General features: G+C 42.1%; 1 pseudogene; it reads left to right on the top strand.

Annotated features, from left to right (window-relative positions):
* Positions 1-3692: 3692 nt before the first annotated feature.
* LOC135522071 (gamma-glutamylcyclotransferase-like) lies at positions 3693-6649 on the top strand (annotated as a pseudogene).
* The last annotated feature ends 13686 nt before the right edge of the window (positions 6650-20335 follow it).

Raw genomic sequence — 20335 nt, 5'->3', positions numbered from 1 at the left:
GCCCGAACCCCAGTGAACTGCGTGAAGAGGAGGCGGATGAAGAGAGGCTGGAGAGCTGGTTGCCTTCTGAGAAATTGGAGGCAATTGAAAAAAAACATTCCCCTCAATTCTGCTAGCAAACATGCAATCTTTGGACAATAAAATGGATGAGTTATTGGAAAGATTAAACTACCAACGGGACATTAAAAACTGTAACATCTTGTGCTTCACGGAGTCATGGCTGAACGATGACAATATCAACATACAGCTGGCTGGTTATACGATGTACCGGCAGGATAGAACAGCTGCGACTGGTAAGACAAGGAGCGGCGGTCTGTGTATTTTTGTAAACAACAGCGGGTGCATGATACCTAAGGAAGTCTCAAGCTATTGCTGAGGTAGAATTTCTCATGATAAGCTGCAGACCACACAATCTACGGAGAGAGTTTTCATCTATATTCTTTGTAGCTGTTTACATACCAACACAGCCTGAGGCTGGTACTAAGACAGCATTGAATGAGCTGTATTCCGCCATAATCAAACAAGAAAATGCTCACCCAGAGGCGACGCTCCTAGTAGCCAGGGACTTTAATTCAGGGAAACTTAAATCAGTTTTACCAAACTTCTATCAGCATGTCAAATGTTCAACCAGAGGGAAAATAATTCTGGACCAAGTATACTCCACACACAGAGATGCATACAAAGCTCTCCCTCGCCCTCCATTTGGCAAATCTGACCATAATTCCATCCTCCTGATTCCTGCTTACAAGCAAAAATTAAAGCAGGAAGCACCAGTGACTAGATCAATAAAAAGTGGTCAGATGAAGCGGTTGCTAAGCTACAGGACTGTTTTGCTAGCACAGACTGGAATATGTTCCGGGATTACTCCAATTGCATTGAGGAGTACACCACATCTGTCATCGGCTTCATCAATAAGTGCATTGATGACGTCGACCCCACAGTGACCACACGTACATACCCCGACCAGAAGTCATGGATTACAGGCAACATCTGCACTGAGCTAAAGGCTAGAGCTGCTGCATTCAGGGATCGGGACTCTAACCCGGAAGCTTATAAGAAATCTCGCTATGCCTTCCGAAAAAAACATCAAACAGTCAAAGCATCAATACAGGACTAAGTTTGAGTTGTACTACACCAGCTTTGATGCTCATCGGATGTGGCAGGGCCTGCAAACCATTACAGACTACAAAGGGAAGCACAGCCAAGAGCTGCCCAGTGACACGAGCCTACCAGACGAGCTAAACTACTTTTATGCTCGCTTAGAGGCAAATAACACTGAAACATGCATGAGAGCAACAGCTGTTCCGGAAGACTGTGTGATCATGATCTCTGCAGCCGATGAGTGTAAGACCTTTAGACAGGTCAACATTCACAAGGCCGCAGGGCCAGACGAATTACAAGGAAGTGTGCTGCGTGCATGCGCTGACCAACTTGCAAGTGTCTTCACTGACATTTTCAACCTCTCCCTGTCTGAGTCTCTAATACCAACATGTTTTAAGCAGACCACCATAGAGCCTGTGCCCAAGAACACTAAGGTAACCTGCCTAAACCCGTAGCACTCACGTCTGTAGCCATGAAGTGTTTTGAAAGGCAGGTCAAGGCTCACATCAACACCATCATCCCGGAAACCCTAGACCCACTCCAATCTACATGCCACCCCAACTGATCCATAGATGATGAAGTCTCTATTGCACTCCACACCTGTACAAAAGGAACACCTATGTGAGAATGCTATTCATTGACTACAGCTCAGCGTTCAACACCATAGTGCCCTCAAAGCTCATCAATAAGCTAAGGACCCAGGGACTAAACACCTCCTTCTGCAACTGGATCCTGGACCTCCTGACAGCCGCCCTAGGTGGTAAGGGTAGGTAACAACACATCTGCCACGCTGATCCTCAACACAGGGGCCCCTCAGGTGTGTGTGCTCAGCACCCTCCTGTACTTCATGTTCACTCATGACTGCAAGGCCAATCACGACTCCAACGCCATCATTACATTTGCCGATGACACAACAGTGGAAGGCCTGATCACCAACAACAATGAGACAGCCTATAGAGAGGAGGTCAGAGACCTGGCCGTGTGGTGCCAGGACAACAACCTCTTCCTCAACGTGATCAAGACAAAGGTGATTATTGTGGACCACAGGAAAAAGAGGACCAAGCACGCCCTCTCTTGGACGGGCCTGCATTGGAGCAGGTTGAGAGCGTCAAGTTCCTTGGTGTCCACATCACTAACAAACTAACATGGTCCAAGCACATCATGACAGTAGTGAAGCGGGCACGCAAAACCTATTCCTCCTCAGGAGACTAAAAAGATTTGGCATGGGTCTTCAGATCCCTAAAAGGTTCTATAGATGCACCATCGAGAGCGTGGTTGCATCACTGCCTGGTATGGCAACTGCTCGGCCTCCGACCACAAGGCACTACAGAGGGTAGTGCGAATGGCCCAGTAATCACTGGTGCCAAGCTTCCTGCCATCCAGGACCTCTATACCAGGCGGTGTCAGAGGAAGGCTCTAAAAATTGTCTATGACTCCAGCCACCCTAGTCATAGACTGTTCTCTCTACTACCACACGGCAAGCGGTACCGGAGCGCCAAGTCTAGGTCCAAGAGGCTTCTAAACAGCTTCTACCCCCAAGCCATAAGACTCCTGAACATCTAGTCAAATGGCTACCCAGACTATTTGCATTGCCCTCCCCCTCCCCTCCCTCTCCACACCACTGCCACTCTCTGTTGTCAACGGTGCATAGTCACTTTAATTAACTCTACCTACATGTACATACTACCTCAACTAACCGGTGCGCCCGCACATAGACTTTTTACCGGCACCCCCCTGTATATGTTTTTTTTTTTTACTGCTGCTCTTTAATTACTTTTCTCTTATTCTTATCCATATTTTTTTTAACTGCACTGTTGGTTAGGGGCTCGTGAGTAAGGGTTTCAATGTAAGGTCTGTTGTATTCGGAGGATGTGACTAATACAATTTGATTTGAAAAAGTAAATGTAATTGCTAAAATATACTTAAATATCAAAAGTTTACGGAGAGCCAGGGGCACACTCCAACACAATTTACAAACAAAGCATTTGTGCAAGTCGGCCAGATCAGATACAGTAGGGATGAGCAGGGATTTTCTCTTTAAGTGTGTTGTACCCTTTTCCTGTCCTGTTAAATATTCCAAATGTAACAAGTACTTTTGGGTGTCAGGGAATAGTAGAAAGTACATTATTTTCTTTAGGGATGTAATGGAGTAAAACTAAAAGTTGTCAAAAATATAATTAGTAAAGTTAAGTATAGATGCCCCAAAACACTACTTAACTAGTACTTGAAAGTATTTTTATTTAAGTACTTAACACCACTGAGTTTCAAGTGGCACTATGGCCACACTAGTTTAAATTGCATTCATTTATAATAAAATCCCCTCTCTCATTTCACCCAGAATGGATTCTATGTTTTGTTGTAACTGAATCATGTTAGAACTGTAATGAAAAAGAAGGATAATCTTATCAACTGAAGGGGACCGGGTGTTCTGTCTGTTTTGTCTATCCATGCATGCCCCTTCTCGTTTAGCGCTCAGCCAATCAGTGCACCGTCACGCTGAGGTACAGTAGGCGAGCCCTTTCTCTAGAGACAGCAAGTAATAAAATGACAACATTTTCGACTGGTTAACATACTCACCATCACAACGCGGATAGACCATGTCATACCTTACTTACACGATTTTACTTGCACTGTTCCATCAACAAATTGCATCAAAAGCGGTTCCACATCCGTGTTTAACTACTTTATGTGTTTTTTTTATGGCAGTAATCTGCTGAAGGTAAAACTGCAGTTGAATAATCCATTCTCAGTTTTTGTTACAACGGGCAGTTTGAAGGTAGGTTTCAGTGCGTATGTTTTGTTGTGAGTACGTTGAAAAGTTGGCACCAAGCATAGTAGGTTGGCATCGGAGTTTTAATTTGCCATAATACGTGTGCAAGCTATTAATTATGCTGTTAGCAATGCTTTAACATATAATTGTGATTGGGCTACGTACATGTGATTTATGAAGTTACTGTATATGCTTTTTAATATTCTACTTGACAGGAACATGTGATTTAAATTTGGATACTGGAAGAAAGAGTTCAACAACACCAACTCTTGGCATGGAATTGTTGCTACTATATAAGAGTCCAAGGGACTTGTTCTGGAAGATGGACAAGGACAACCTCATCAGTTTAGACAAGTGGGTGGCTCATTTACAGTGTTATAGGCCTATCACTATGGGGAGTGGAACAGCCATGAATAGGAATTGTTGCAAAAATGATGTCCTAGGACCTATAGTGGGATATTCCAAATGTACATATTTGTCCTGAAGGCTGGAATAAGCCTGATAAGCCGAAGTCCCTGATTCTCCTTGTTCTCTTCCCTCAAGCAGGTCCTAATCAAATTCTGCTTCCAGTGGAAAAAGTGATACAACTGATTGAACGTACAGTATGTCGGTATGTCAAACTATAGTTTTGGCAATTTGGTTAGTTAATCTACTTTCTGCATGACACAAGTAATTTTTCCAACAATTGTTTACAGACTGATTATTTCACTTATAATTCACTGTATCACTGTTCCAATGGGTCAGAAGTTTACATACACTAAGTGTGCCTTTAAACAGCTTGGAAAATTCCAGAAAATTATGTCATGGCTTTAGAAGCTTCTGATAGGCTAATTGACATAATTTGAGTCAATTGGAGGTGTACCAGTGGACGTATGTCAAGGCCTACCTCCAAACTCAGTGCCTCTTTGCTTGACATCATGGGAAAATCAAAAGAAATCAGCCAAGACCTCAGAAAAACAATTGTAGACCTCCACAAGTCTGGTTCATCCCTGGGAGCAATTTCCAAACGTCTGAAGGTACCACGTTCATCTGTACAAACAATAGTACGCAAGTATCAACACCATGGGACCACACAGCTGTCATACCGCTCAGGAAGGAGACGCGTTCTTCTCCTAGAGATGAACGAACATTGGTGCAAAAAGTGCAAATCAATCCCAGAACAACAGCAAAGGACCTTGTGAAGATGCTGGAGGAAACAGGTACAAAAGTGTTTATATCCACAGTAAAACGAGTCCTGTATCGACATACCTTGAAAGGCAGCTCAGCAAGGAAGAAAACACTGCTCCAAAACCGCCATTAAAAAAAGCCAGACTACGGTTTGCAACTGCACATGGGGACAAATATTGCACTTTTTGGAGAAATGTCCTCTGGTCTGATGAAACAAAAATTGAACTGTTTGGCCATAATGATCATTTTTATGTTTGGAGGAAAAAGGGGGAGGCTTGCAAGCCGAAGAACACCATCCCAACTGTGAAGCATGGTGGTGGCAGCATCATGTTGTGGGGGTGCTTTGCTGCAGGAGGGACTGGTGCTCTTTGCAAATAAATGAGGAAGGAAAGTTTGTGGATATATTGAGGAAACATCTCAGGACATCAGTCAGGAAGTTAAAGCTTGGTCGCAAATGGGTCTTCCAAATGGACAATGACCCCAAGCATACTTTCTTAGCTGTGGCAAAATGTCTTAAGGACAAGAAAGTCAAGGTATTGGAGTAACCATCACAAAGCCCTGACCTCAATTCTCATAGAATATTTGTGGGCAGAACTGAAAAAGCGTGTGCGAGCAAGGAGGCCTACGAATCTGACTCAGTTACACTAGCGCTGTCAGGAGGAATGGGCCAAAATTCTCCCAATTTATTGTGGGAAGCTTGTGGAGGCTGCCTGACTCGTTTGACCCAAGTTAAACAATTTAAAGGCAATACACTCTATTAGTATTTGGTAGCATGTAAACTCCTGAACCACTGGGAATGTGATGAAATAAATAAAAGCTGAAATAAATCATTCTCTCTAGCTTTATTCTGACATTTCACATTCTTAAAATAAAGTGGTGTCAGGAATTAAATTAAAATGTCAGGAATTGTGAAAATCTTAGTTTAAATGTATTTGGCTAAGGTCTATGTAAATGTCTGACTTCAACTGAATATAACATTCTGGATTGTTTTACAGACTGTATAGAATGGCATGAATTTGTAATTTCAATCAACAGTATCTACAAAGGATTAAAAAACTTCTAACCACCCTTAACTGTGTCTTCTCCAGGCAGGAAGGAGTGGGAATAGGATTGTACAGTCCACTAGACGTTACCATTAACACAGACGAGGGAGAGGTCCTCTGTCGCACCTACCAGATGAACAACTACACAGTTCACCAGACCTCGCCTTCATACAAACAGGTATGCTATATGTCTGTCTTTTGCAATAAAGCATCTTAATCATGCCCAAATAAGGATAGTTTTGATAGCTAGTTTGAAGGATGCCTCCATTGGCCATATCCAAATGCATGAACAATGACTACAGGTGTAAAAAGTGTTATTTCATAGCAAAATGTCAAAACCCAATACAGAAGTACAGACTTATGCAAATACTCATGGGTCTTGTGTCATTAACAAAAAACAACTTACTTTGTCCTACAGGTTGTTTTTGTCTTGGAGCAAAACAAAACTGGCTTACCTCTGGATTATATTAAGAAGCTGGAGGCAGTGGAAACCAACGGCTACAGCGGTCCGTCCATTTTAGATGACATCACCGCGTTGAAACCTGCTGAAAAAGGAAAAGGCTTGTAGATGGTACCAGATGAAAGAGAAATCACTTAATGTAACAACTTTAAAGGGAAGTTGACATAAGACTCCGTTGTTTATGTTCAGTTGTCCCTGTTGTACTCTTGTGCAACATAATCAGCATAAGTAAAAATGCATTAGAGTAAATTTAAAAAACGAAGTGGCACACTGGTTTCTAGTCCCCAATGTTCTGTGTAAAATGTGAGCCAGTCATTTTATATGTGATACCAAAAAAAGGAAATTTGAATGACAATGTCTGGCATTGCATTTTGTTTCACCAAAGTTTCTCTATTTTGCATTGGGAAGCGTGAGACAAACACATACACACACACATACTTGATTGATTGGGTATAATGTCAGGGCCGGTTCCAGACATACAGTGCATTCAGAAAGTATTCAGACCCCTTGACTTTTTCCTAATTTTAATAATTTACAATCTTATTCTGAAATTGATTAAATTGTTTTTTTTCTCCCTCAACAATCTACACACAGTACCCCATAATGAGAAAGCAAAGAAGGGGTTAGAATTTTTTGCAAATGTAAAAAATAAAATGAAATGTCACATTTACATAAGTATTCAGACCATTTACTCAGTACCTTGTTGAAACACCTTTTGGTTCTTCCCATTTTTCTCTGCAGCTCCTCTCAAGCGGTCAGGTTGGATGGGGAGTGTCACTGCACAGCTATTTGTCAGCTATGTTCAACCGGGTTCAAGTCTCGGCTCTGGCTGGGCCACTCAAGGACATTCAGAGACTTGACCCGAAGCCACCCCTGCGTTGTCTTGGCTGTGTGCTTAGGGTTGTTGTCTTGTTGGAAGGAGAACCTTAGCCCCAGTCTGAGGTCCTGAGCGCTCTGGAACAGTTTTTCATTAAGAAACTCTGTACTTTGCTCAGTTCATCTTTCCTCAATCCTGACTAGTCTCCCTGGTGCTGAAAAACATCCCCACAGCATGATGCAGCACCATGCTTCACCATAGGGATGGTGCCAGGTTTCCTCCAGACATGACGCTTGGCAAACTTTTTATGGCTGCAGTCCCTGTACAGGGATCAACATCAGGGGAAATTTCAGAGTGACAAGTAATAGTACTCGATAAAACTCAAACTTTCATTAAAACACACATGCAGGGTACTCAATTAAAGCTACACTCATTGTGAATCTAGCCAACATGTCAGATTTTTTAAATGCTTTTCGGGGAAAGCATGAGAAGCTATTATCTGATAGCATGTAACCCCCCGAAATACACGAAGGGGACGTAAACAAAATAATTTGAGTAGCCGGCGCTACACAAAACGCAGAAATAAAATATAAAACATTCATTACCTTTGACGAGCTTCTTTGTTGGCACTCCTATATGTCCCATAAACATCACAATTGGGTCTTTTATTACAATTAAATCGATCCATGTATACCCAAAATGTCCATTTATGAAGACCGTCAGATCCAGGAAAAAACTCAGTTTCAAAACGCAACGTCATTTTTTTAAATTAAAAAAGTTACCTATAAACTTTGACAAAACACTTCAAACTACTTTTGTAATCCAACTTTAGGTATTAGTAAACGTTAATAATCAAATTGATCACGGAGCGATCTGTATTCAATAGCAGCAAGTCAACAAATCATGGACGATTTTCTCTCTTCCATAACTTTCTGTTGTGTACTCGATGACAGGAAGTGCCTATTTCTCATTCCACCAAGGATTAACTTCAACTCAATTCCCAACACTGGCGACATCGTGCGGAAGCTGTAGGAACTGCAAACTGGACCCTATCTATTTCTCTTGCCATAGACAATACAGAGACTGGCAGAGTGATATTTTTTGTGTGTTTTTTGTGAACAGATTTCCTTGGGGTTTGCCTGCAACAGACATTCTGTTATAGACATGACAGACATGATGTAACCAGTTTTAGAAACTTCAGAGTGTTTTCTATCCACACATACTAATCATATGCATATACTATATTCCTGGCATGAGTAGCAGGACGTTGAAATTTTGTGCGATTTTTAACAAAAAGCTGAAAAAATTCACACGCTCCTTAACAGGCTTTAGCCAAAAGTTCAATCTTCGTTTCATCAGACCAGAGAATTTTGTTTCTGGTCTGAGAGTCTTTTAGGTGCCTTTTGACAAACTCCAAGCGGGCTGTCATGTGCCTTTTACTGAGGAGTAGTTCTGTCTTGCCACTCTACCATAAAGGCCTGATTGGTGGAGTGCTGCAGAGATGGTTGTCCTTCTGGAAGGTTATCCCATCTCAACAGAGGAACTCTGGAGCTCTGTCAGAGTGACCAGAGGGTTCTTGGTCACCTCCCTGACCAAGGCCCTTCCCCGATTTCTCAGTTTGGCCAGGCGGCCAGCTCTAGGAAGAGTCTTGGTGGTTGCAATCATCTTCCATTTAAGAATGGGGGCCACTGTTTTGTTTGGGGGGGGAGGTCTTAATTGCTGCAGAATTTTGTTCCGGAGCTCTACGGACAATTCCTTCAACTTCATGGCTTGGTTTTTGGAATCCAATCGAGAAATATCTCATGGATTTTCAATGGAAACAGAATGCACCCAAGCTCAATTTTGAGTCTCATAGCAAAGGGTCTGTATACTTATGTAAATAAGGTATTTCCTGTTCTTGGGTGTGACTTTCAGATCTCCTTTTATCTATACGAACATAGAACAGGAGCAAGCTGGTTTGCAACACAGAAGAACAGGAGATTATAATAGGACAGTTTCCCTTAATTACCTCCACTTGGAGCTGTCAGTGTCGAGGTGCCCAGCTCCCATATTTCCAGCAGAGGGAGCCAACGTCGCCTCACGTACCTCCCCTCTACCATTCCCCGGGGTAGATCTCCTGGGATACCACAATTTGAAAAGACATCAAAAAATCTATTTTTGCTTTGTCGTTATGGGGTATTGTGTGTAGATTGATGAGGAAAAAATGTTAATTAATCCATTTTAGAATAAGGCTGTAACGTAACAAAATGAGGGAAAAGTCAATGGTTCTGAATACTTTACAAATGTACTGTATTCAATCCCTTGGTTAAGGCAAGCAAAAATTTGGTCAACAAGTCACATAAATTGCATGGACTGACGCTATGTGCAATAATAGTGTTTAACATGATTTTTGAATGACAACCTCATCTTTATACCCCACATAGATAATTGTAAGGTCCCTCAGTCAAGCAGTGATTTTCAAACAGATTCAACCACAAAGACCAGGTAGGTTTTTCAATGCCTGGCAAAGAAGGGCACCTATTGGTAGATTGGTTAAAAAAATCATACCTTTGAGTATCCCTTTGAGCATGGTTACATTATGAATTACACTTTGGATAGTGTATCAATACACCCATTCACTACAAAGATACAGGCGTCCTTCCTAACTCAGTTGACGGAGAGGAAGGAAACTGCTCAGGGTTTTCACCATGAGGCCAATGGTGACTTTAAAACAGTTGCAGAGTTTACTGGCTATGATAGGAGGAAATTGAGAATAGATAAACAACGTTGCAGTTACTCCACAATACTAACCTAAATGATAGTAAAAAGATGGAAGCCTGTACAGAACAAAAACATTTTCAAAACACGCATCATGTTTTCCAACAAGGCACTAAATTGATACGGCAAAAAATGTGGCAAAGCCTTTAACATTTTTGTCCTGAATACAAAATGTTTGGTTAATGCAAATACAATACATTACTGAGTACCACTTTCCATATTTTCAAGAATAGTGGTGGCTGCATCATGTTATGGGTATGTTTGTAATCGTTAAGGACTGGGGATTTTTCAGGACACAAAATGTAATGTAATGGAGCTAAGCACAGGCAAAATTCTAGAGGAAAAGCTGGGTGAACCAGGTTTCAGACACTGGGAGATGAATTCACATTTCAGCAGGGCAATAACCTAAAACACAAGGTTAAATCTACACTGGAGTTGCTTAACAAGAAGACAGTGAATGTTCCTGAGTGGTTGAGTTACGGTTTTGACTTAAGTCTATTTGAAAATCTAGCTTGAAGAATTTTGAAAAGAGTAAATGTTGGACAATTCTGGTGTGGAATGATCTTAGAAACTTACCCAGAAAGAAAACAGCTTAACCGATGCCAAAGTTCTTCTACAAAAACTTGACTCGGGGGTATGAATACTTATGTAAATTAAATATTTTATTTTCAATAAATTTGCAAAAAATTGAAAAAAAACATGTCTTCACTTTGTCGTTATGGGGTATTGTGTGAATATGGGTGTATCACGACTCAGGATATGACCCAGATGCAGACACGAGAGGCGGATAGTACAGTTCTCAGATGATTTATTAGAAGCACAGGGCAGGCAAAGGGCAGGTCAAGGTCAGGCAGAGGTTCGTGATCAGGTCAAGGTCAAGCAGGTACAGGACGGCAGGCAGGCTCGGGGTCAGGGCAGGACAGAAAATAGAACTCTATCAACAGGAAGGCGGGTAAGAACGCTGGTAAGACCTGACAAGGCGAACTGGCAACAGACAAACAGAGAACACAGGTATAAATATAGGGGATAATGGGAAGATGGGCAAACACCTGGAGGGGGGTGGAGACAAGCACAAAGACAGGTGAAACAGATCAGGGTGAGAAAAAAAACAACAAGTTATCCATTTTGAATTCAGGCTGTAACACAACAAAATGTGAAATAATTCAAGGGGTATGAAGGCACCACACATCACACATTAATGGCACTAAAACAAAATAACAAAAACGAACGTGACGCTATTAACACAAGTACTGACATGCAACTACACAGACAATAACCCACAAAACCAAAATGGCAACCTAAATAGGATCCCCAATCAGAGACAACGATAAACAGCTGCATCTGATTGGGAACCAATTCAGGCCACCATAGACCTACATATACCTAGACATACTAAAACCCCATAGATATACAAAAAACCATAGCATCTTATTTTATTAAAATGAAGCCAAAAACACAAGTGCTAGACAATACAAAATCTAAACAATCAGAGACAGCGATAAACAGCTGCCTTGTCACAGGCCACCATGACCTAACCAGAATAGATATACAAAAAACCATAAAGCCAAAAACAAAGATAACTAAGGTCAGAATAGTAAAGAAAACAAAGATAACTAAGGTCAGGGCGTGACACTTCCGTAGCAATGGAGGTAGTGTTGTCTCGGCAATGAAGCTCGCTTGGTTCCTTGGTCTTATACATAGGCTATTCATAGGCTATGCTTCAAAGTAGCCTATTTTGCATTGATAAGCAAATATATTCTCAGTGACTGTTCAAACAATAAACCAAACAATATTGTAGCCTTATTTGAATTCCCCCCAAAATGTATTTTGATTAGAAATAATAACTACTGATTCCAGGCTACTGGTGAAAACTACTGCGAGATATGTGCTTTTTTCTCCCTAACCAAAACATGATGTTCTATTTTTAGGTGATATTAGAATGAATACACAAGCAGCATTTCAAACTGGGATAATGTTTTAGGTTACACTGGCAAATATAAGAACATTTGCCGGGCATATTTTGTCATTATAAATCAAATTATCTCACATGGAGATATGAGAAGCTAAAAAGGCTGGCTAGATTTCTATATTTTTAGCCAGGCTAAAGCCAGCTAGCCAGGCCGCCAGCTAACTACAACTGGCAATGGAAGGCAACTTTCTATATTTTTAGCCAGGCTAAAGCCAGCTAGCCAGGCTGCCAGCTAACTACAACTGGCAATGGAAGGCAATTTTCTATATTTTTGCCAGCTAACTACAACTGGCAATGGAAGGCAACTTTCTATATTTTTAGCCAGGCTAAAGCCAGCTAGCCAGGCCGCCAGCTAACTACAACTGGCAATGGAAGGCAACTTTTTATGTTTTCACAAAATGAAAATACAAAAACAAAATACTTTTCTATTGCCCCCTTCTGAATGGGAGTGGAACCGGTGAGGATATCATTTTACCAAAAGGACTACTCCAAAAATCCCACTCTGCCCACGTGCGTGCAAGCACGTAGGTCAATGGAGATGGAGCTTGTAGTAACCTTAAAACGTACATTTCTCTCCACAGTGAAGAGCGGGCCTCTAAAAATGTTTGCCATCGGCTCGGGTTCCCCCAACCAAATCTCGCTTAGGGCCCCCAAAAGGCTAGAGCCGGTCCTGTATAATGTGTTTACTATTATGCTTTGCTCCTGCTGTGGAGAGAAGGAGATAATGCAGCATGCCAAATGCGAAGATACACAATCTGAGACGAAATTACAAGCATCCAAGGCTGTTTTGGGTTTCACTTCCTCATGGAAAGACCCGATAATGAGCCAGTACAGTGTTCAGTGTTTTTCCTCTCTTCGGAAAATTGTTTGAGACAAGACTAGATCTCTCTTCTAACAGTCGAAGAGAAACATTTGGTTAATATCCCTTGTACACTATTTTCAAAAGTTTAATAACCAATAGGAGATTGTCTTAATGGGGAGCTGTGATTTCCAAGTTTTTCCACAGCTATTTAGGAAAGTGCCCATAAGACCAATGTTGTGTTTTCGGCATCATTAAAGTGAAGACTTATTTTATCAAATCAATTCTCTGTAATTATTATTATGTGATTAAACTAATCATGTAAATGTAATTAACTAGGAAGTCAGGGCACCAAGGAAAATCTCAAGATTAGAAAGTTATAATTTTCCTAATATAACTTTTCAGATGTTTTAATATCTGATCAATTAGTCTTCTAATTAATGAATGATTATTTACCTCACGTTAGTCTCATTCCAAACATTGGAAATTGTGGGTTATCTGCACGAACCCAGTCTTTGCTATGAATCATCCATACATCAATTGTCTTAATAATTTATTTACTAACTAACTAAATAATCACAGAAATGCATAACAACCAAACAAACAGCAGGTATGGTTACAAAGAAATGATAGGGGATGTGACCTAGTGGGCTAAACCGGTATGGCGGCTTGGTAGACAAAGGGACTGAGAAGGGCGCGAAAGACAAAAGACACTACACAGTTGATAATTATAATAATTGAAATGCTAATCCTTTGCACGTGAACGCTCACTCATTCGTTTCGGCGGTTGTCGGTCTTCACATTCAATGGTACATAATTCCTAGCTGCAGACTAGTAATTTGTATCGAAGATTTGCTCTTATTCTGTAGGTATCGATAGTCTCAGAGTTTAACCACATGGTATGGTTAAGAATTCAACAACTATTACAACCTTAGCATATAGAGATTCGAGGTACATATTGTCTCTACTCAAACTTTAGCCCTCTTGGCAATCGAGGTACACTTGGTCTATAGTGGGCTTCTCTAGGTGGGTTTTTTATTCAGAACAGCAGAAAGGCTGTCCCCTGACGCCAGATCAATGTCTGTGCTCATGGGGCAGGCCAATGACTTAGTTAACTTTAAAGGGAATTGGGTTCTCTTTCATTAAACAGTTTAAAATCACATTACATAATTTCACAAATAGCTTCATCTTTACTCATTCATTTTATACAATAATTAGATGCAAATCTCATAACGGAGACTCTTCTATAAACAGAGTTATGGTAATGTGGCTGAATTGTCTCTCAATGAGGTCACAAACTTTAAACAAAATGGACCGGTCGTAGCTGGATTCTCCACCGACCGGTTACACATTCTCCAAAACATGGATATTGTTGAGCTCTCAAGTTCCTTTGTTTATACTGTGAACCTTTCTCTCTATATACTGCATGAGGGAGAGCGTCTCCTCCATTAATTTACGACCTGACATAACAGAGCCTGGGTGTAGGGGTTAAGAGAGAGGTGGTGAGAGAGAGAGAATTGGTGCTTGCTATATTCAAAGAGTGCCACGTCATGACAATGTTATCAACACGTTTTTGAAAGTAGGATAAATGACCCAGCTCATATTATACTGTATGTGATACTGTGCATTACACATTCACATGTCTTTTCATCCATTTTGTTGGATCCATATTTCTCTCCTAATTGATGGTTCTCTGTAATTTGCTACAGGAGATAAATATGCACACAGGAGACAATTGTAAAATCTCTGCTCATTCATAATTTATCCAATTGAAACAAAACCACTCCACTACTGAATTCCCTCTTCCAGGAAAGGCTGAATTACAGTTGCATGCATATTATGGGCTCCAGTGCCGATAATCCAGAGTAGGAACAAAGGTACAGGGTCAGGGACAGGCACAGTAGTCAGGTGGACAGGAACAGGGTCGGGACAGGCAAGGGTCAAAAACCAGGAGGACGATAAAAGAGAGGTAAGCTTGACAAACAAGACAAACTGGCACAGACAGACAGAAAAAACAGGTATAAATACCCAGAAGATAAGTGGGGAAGATGGGCGACACCTGGGGGGGTGGAGACAAGCACAAGGACAGGTGAAACATATCAGTACCACCTGGCGTTCCACCTGGGCAGACACCTGGTTGACTGGGGTGACGACGGTGAAAGTCGACGAGGAGGGCCGGGTCCAGAGTATCTTTATCGGGAACCCAGCACCTCTCCTCCGGGCCATAACCCTCCCAGTCAACCAGGTACTGGAAACACCTGCCCCATGGTCGAACCCTCAGGAGGCATCTAACTGTGTACACTGGCTGGCCATCGATGACACGGGGAGGGAAGGGCCTAGAAACAGAAGACAAGGGGCAGTCCATACATGGTTTTGACACTGGATAAAGAAAAGGAAGGAAAATACGGAGGGTACGGGGCAACAGAGGACGGACAGCAGAGGGGCTAAGGATCTTGGAGTGGGGGGAAAGGTCTTGGCTTCTAGGGGTGTAGCCGCGGCACTATAGTGGCGTGCCAGCACCTCAGGCTTGACCTTCTTAAATACCAGTCGGTGCTGTGGAAGCGAAGTAGCCCGGGCCTTACTGAACCCCTTCCGGAGGTCCTGGTACTCTGTGGAGCTGGCAGAGAGGTCCGGGGCAATTTCCAAGACCCCAGGAAGACTTCCCTGGGCAGGCAGAACTGACTTCAGGCAATGAGTGTGGCAGGAAGGTCTCCAGCCCACGATGGCAACAGTAGCCCAGTCAATGGAGGGATTGTGTCGCTGGAGCCAAGAGAATCCCAATAACACGGAACCTGCAGAGACTCAAACAGCAGGAATTGGATAGTCTCGCTGTGGTTCCCCGACACTTGTTGGTTGACAGGGGTGTTCTGGTGGGTGACCTGGCCTATAGAGCGCCCATCCAGCGCTCTAACACCCATGGGAATTTAGAGGGGTTGAATGGGGATGCCCAGCTCGGACGCCAGGGTAACGTCCATGAGACTCACATTGGCCCCTGAGTCAATGAGTAACTGGAGAGACTTGGACTGGTCACCCCACAGTAGGGTGGCATGGAGAGGGGGGAGAGTAAGGGGAGAAGAACAATTTATATTTAAGTAACTACAGACAATACACCATAATGATAAAGCAAAAACAGGTTTTTAGAAAATGTACTCAGTACTTTGTTGAAACACCTTTGGCAGCGATTACAGCCTTGAGTCTTCTTGGGTATGACGTTACAAGCTTGGCACACCTGTGTTTGGGGAGATTCTCCCATTCTTCTCTGCAGATCCTTTCAAGCTCTGTCAGGTTGGATGGGGAGCGTCACTGCACAGCTATTTTTAGGTCTCCCCAGAGATATTAGATCGGGATCAAGTCCGGGCTCTGGCTGGGCCACTCAAGGACATTCAGAGACTTGTCCCAAAGCCCCTCCTGCGTTGTCTTGGCTGTGTGCTTAGGTTTGTTGTCCTGTTGGATTGTGAACATTCACCCCAGTCTGAGGTCCCGAGCGCTCTGGAGCAGGTTTTCATCAAGGATCTCTTTGTACTTTGCTCCGTTTATCTTTCCCTTGATCCTGAATAGTCTCAGAGTCCCTGCTGCTGAAAAACATCCCCACAGCATGATGCTTGCCACTAACATGCTTCACTGTAGGGATGGTGCAAGGTTTCCTCCAGACATGACGCTTGGCATTCAGGCCAAAGAGTTCAATCTTGCTTTCATCAGACCAGAGAATCTTGTTTCTCATGGTCTGAGAGTCCTTTAGGTGCCTTTTGGCAAACTCCAAATGGGCTATCATATGCCTTTTCACTGGGGAGTGGCTTCTGTCTGGCCATTCCAACATAAAAGTGGTCCTTCTGGAAGGTTCCCCCATCTCCACAGAGGAAATCTGGAGCTCTGTCACAATGACCATTGGGTTCTTGGTCACCTCCCTGACCAAGGCCCTTCTACCCCGATTGCTCAGTTTGCCCAGGCAGCCAGGTCTAGGAAGAGTCTTGGTGGTTACAAACTTCTTCCATTTAAGAATGATGGAGGTCACTGGGTTCTTGGGGACCTTCAACGCTGCAGAAATGTTTTGGTACACTTCCCCAGATCTTTGTCTCGACACAATCCTGCCTCGGAGCTCTACGGACAATTCCTTCAACACCATGGCTTGGTTGCTCTGACATGCACTGCCAACTGTAGGACCTTATATAGACAGTTGTGTGCCTTTCCAAATCATGTCCAGTCAATTGAATTTACCACAGGTGGACTCCAATCAAGTTGTAGAAACGCCTCAAGGATGATCAATGGAAACAGGATGCACCTGAGCTCAATTTCAAGTCTCATAGCAAAGGGTCTGAATACTTATGTAAATCACTTTGTCATTATGCAGTATTGTGTGTAGCGTGATGAGATGGAAAAAATATTGGAAATGTTTTTAAATAAGGCTGTAATGTAACAAAATGTGGAAAAAGGGAAGGGGTCTCAATACTTTATGAATGCACTGTAGGCTTGGTGCATGTGCACTTGATAGGTGCAAGTTTTCACAAAATTCTCAGCTGCATCTGATTCAGTAATAAATGTAACAAGGTTGTAGTCTCTTGTGGACAGATGCGCTGGGTCACCGAGATTAGAAAGGTTGGAGGCTCAATAAACTCGAATTACTTTACTGTGAATATGCACACTTCAAAATCTACACTCAATAATGTTGCTTGTACTTGCCCCCCAACAGTGTACCATCTGGGTTAACTTGGTTGAGTTTACAATAACAGCTTGGACATATGTCAGCCTCACTGACTAAGGTCTGCCACACGGATGGCCATCCCAGATTCTAATCAAATAAATATTTTGTGAGAAAATAAACAAACTAATACACCACAGATGACATATCTGTAATATCTGGGTAAGTACAAGGTTGTCACTAGTTCTTTCACAGGATTGCGCCATTTAAAGTGAAGTGTAACTTTATAGTTACATATGAGCAATTTCTATATAATGACTTATTACTCATTACCAAGTGAAAATACCTATAAACAAAAGATGAGCTTCTACTTTAGTGGACTTTATTGCAACATGTAAAATGACACTACAATAATAATATTTTTTATTGTTAGATTAATAATTTGATTAATTTGATTAAACAAAGATATAGGCCTACTCAATAACATAAAAATAACTATTCTAGTGGTGACTCAAATCCGTAGCCTATAGTATGGTGAGTAGCCTAGACATCTAGCTAATTTAGCCTGTGCGGTACTGGAATGCATGAAAAAATGCATGCATTACCATAGCTTTTGCTACTGGCATAGAGCAGTAGAGTAGAGGTGATTGCAAACATGAGGGGAAAGGTTTATAGCCTATGCTCCGGAAAAATGTTGGCCTTTTATAATTGCATTTCATGCAATTCTGCTTCATTTCAGATGACTGAAGACTTGAGCAGATTTTTTTTAAACATCACAAATGATCGGAATGACTTTGACACTGACAAGCTGAGAATCTGAGATCAATAAAAACGACCCTGTCTTGAATCCATCAATAACCTAGGCGTCTGGAGACACCCATATTATACAATATGAGGAGGAAATTATAGTCCTAAAAACGTTTTCCCGTTTCACTGACTCACCCATTGATGCACAGCTAACTCACCCGTGATTGCTGATGCCCTTATGTAAAACAAAACTGCTGAAATACTGTGAAAGGCCTGTTTTGGCTGCATGTTCACTGACAGATTTGCCACACGTCCCCAACTGTAGGCGTGCCTTGTGATTTGGCTACACAGAATCCACAGCTAGGATATTTTTTAAATAATCTATTGATCCTGACCTGCTGAGGAGTGACGGACTCCATCCTAGCTGGAGGGGTGCTCTCATCTTATCTACCAACATAGACAGGGCTCTAACTCCTCTAGCTCCACAATGAAATAGGGTGCAGGCCAGGCAGCAGGCTGTTAGCCAGCCTGCCAGCATAGTGGAGTCTGCCACTAGCACAGTCAGTGTAGTCAGCTCAGCTATCACCATTGAGACCGTGTCTGTGCCTCGACCTAGGTTGGGCAAAACTAAACATGGCGGTGTTCGCCTTAGCAATCTCACTAGGATAAAGACCACCTCCATTACTGTCATTATTGAAAGAGATCATGATACTTTACATCTCAAAATAGGACGACTTTTTTAATGTTAGATCCCTTACTTCAAAGGCAATTATAGTCAATGAACTGATCACTGATCATAATCTTGATGTGATTGGCCTGACTGAAACATGGCTTAAGCCTGATGAATTTACTGTGTTAAATGAGGCCTCACCTCCTGGCTACACTAGTGACCATATCCCCCGTGCATTGCGCAAAGGCGGAGGGGAAAAAAATGACGTTTTCGTCTTTTGAGCTTTCTGTTCATGAAATCTATGCAGCCTACTCAATCACTTTTTATAGCTACTGTTTACAGGCCTCCAGGGCCATATACAGCGTTCCTCAATGAGTTCCCTGAATTCCTATCAGACCTTGTAGTCATAGCAGATAATATTCTAATCTTTGGTGACTTTAATATTCTCATGGAAAAGTCCACAGACCCACTCCAAAAGGGTTTCGGAGCCATCATCGACTCAGTGGGTTTTGTCCAACATGTCTCTGGACCCACTCACTGTCACAGTCATACTCTGGACCTAGTTTTGTCCCATGGAAAAATGTTGTGGATCTTAATGTTTTTCCTCATTATCCTGGACTATCGGACCACCATTTTATTATGTTTGCAATTGCAACAAATAATCTGCTCAGACCCCAAACAAGGAACATCAAAAGTCGTGCTATAAATTCACAGACAACACAAAGATTCCTTGATGTCCTTCCAGATTCCCTCTGTCTACCCAAGGACGCCAGAGGACAAAAATCAGTTAACCACCTAACTGAGGAACTCAATTTAACCTTGCACAATACCCTAGATGCAGTTGCACCCCTAAAAACTAAAAACATTTCTCATAATAATCTAGCTCCCTGGTACACAGAAAATACCCGAGCTCTGAAGCAAGCTTCCAGAAATTTGGAACAGAAATGGCGCCACACCAAACTGGAAGTCTTCCGACTAGCTTGGAAAGACAGTACCGTGCAGTACCGAAGAGCCCTTACTGCTGCTCGATCATCCTATTTTTCTAACTTAATTGAGGAAAATAAGAACAATCCGAAATTCCTTTTTGATACTGTCGCAAAGCTAACTAAAAAGCAGCATTCCCCAAGAGAGGATGACTTTCATTTTAGCAGTGAGAAATTCATGAACTTCTTTGAGGACAGACACACACAGCTGTACATTTCAATGAAACATGGTGAAGCCCCAAAATTTCCCTTGCTAGAAGCATGTGTTTCAGACACAAGGAAGTGGATGGCTGCAAACTTTCTACTTTTAAACTCGGACAAAACAGAGATGCTTGTTCTAGGTCCCAAGAAACAAAGAGATCTTCTGTTGAATCTGACAATTAATCTTAATGGTTGTACAGTCGTCTCAAATAAAA

Source organism: Oncorhynchus masou, chromosome 30 (assembly GCF_036934945.1).
Source record: "Oncorhynchus masou masou isolate Uvic2021 chromosome 30, UVic_Omas_1.1, whole genome shotgun sequence".
NCBI classification, from domain to species: Eukaryota; Metazoa; Chordata; class Actinopteri; order Salmoniformes; family Salmonidae; genus Oncorhynchus; species Oncorhynchus masou.
Note: the sequence above shows the minus strand (reverse complement) of the source record. Positions and strands in the feature narration are given on the sequence as shown.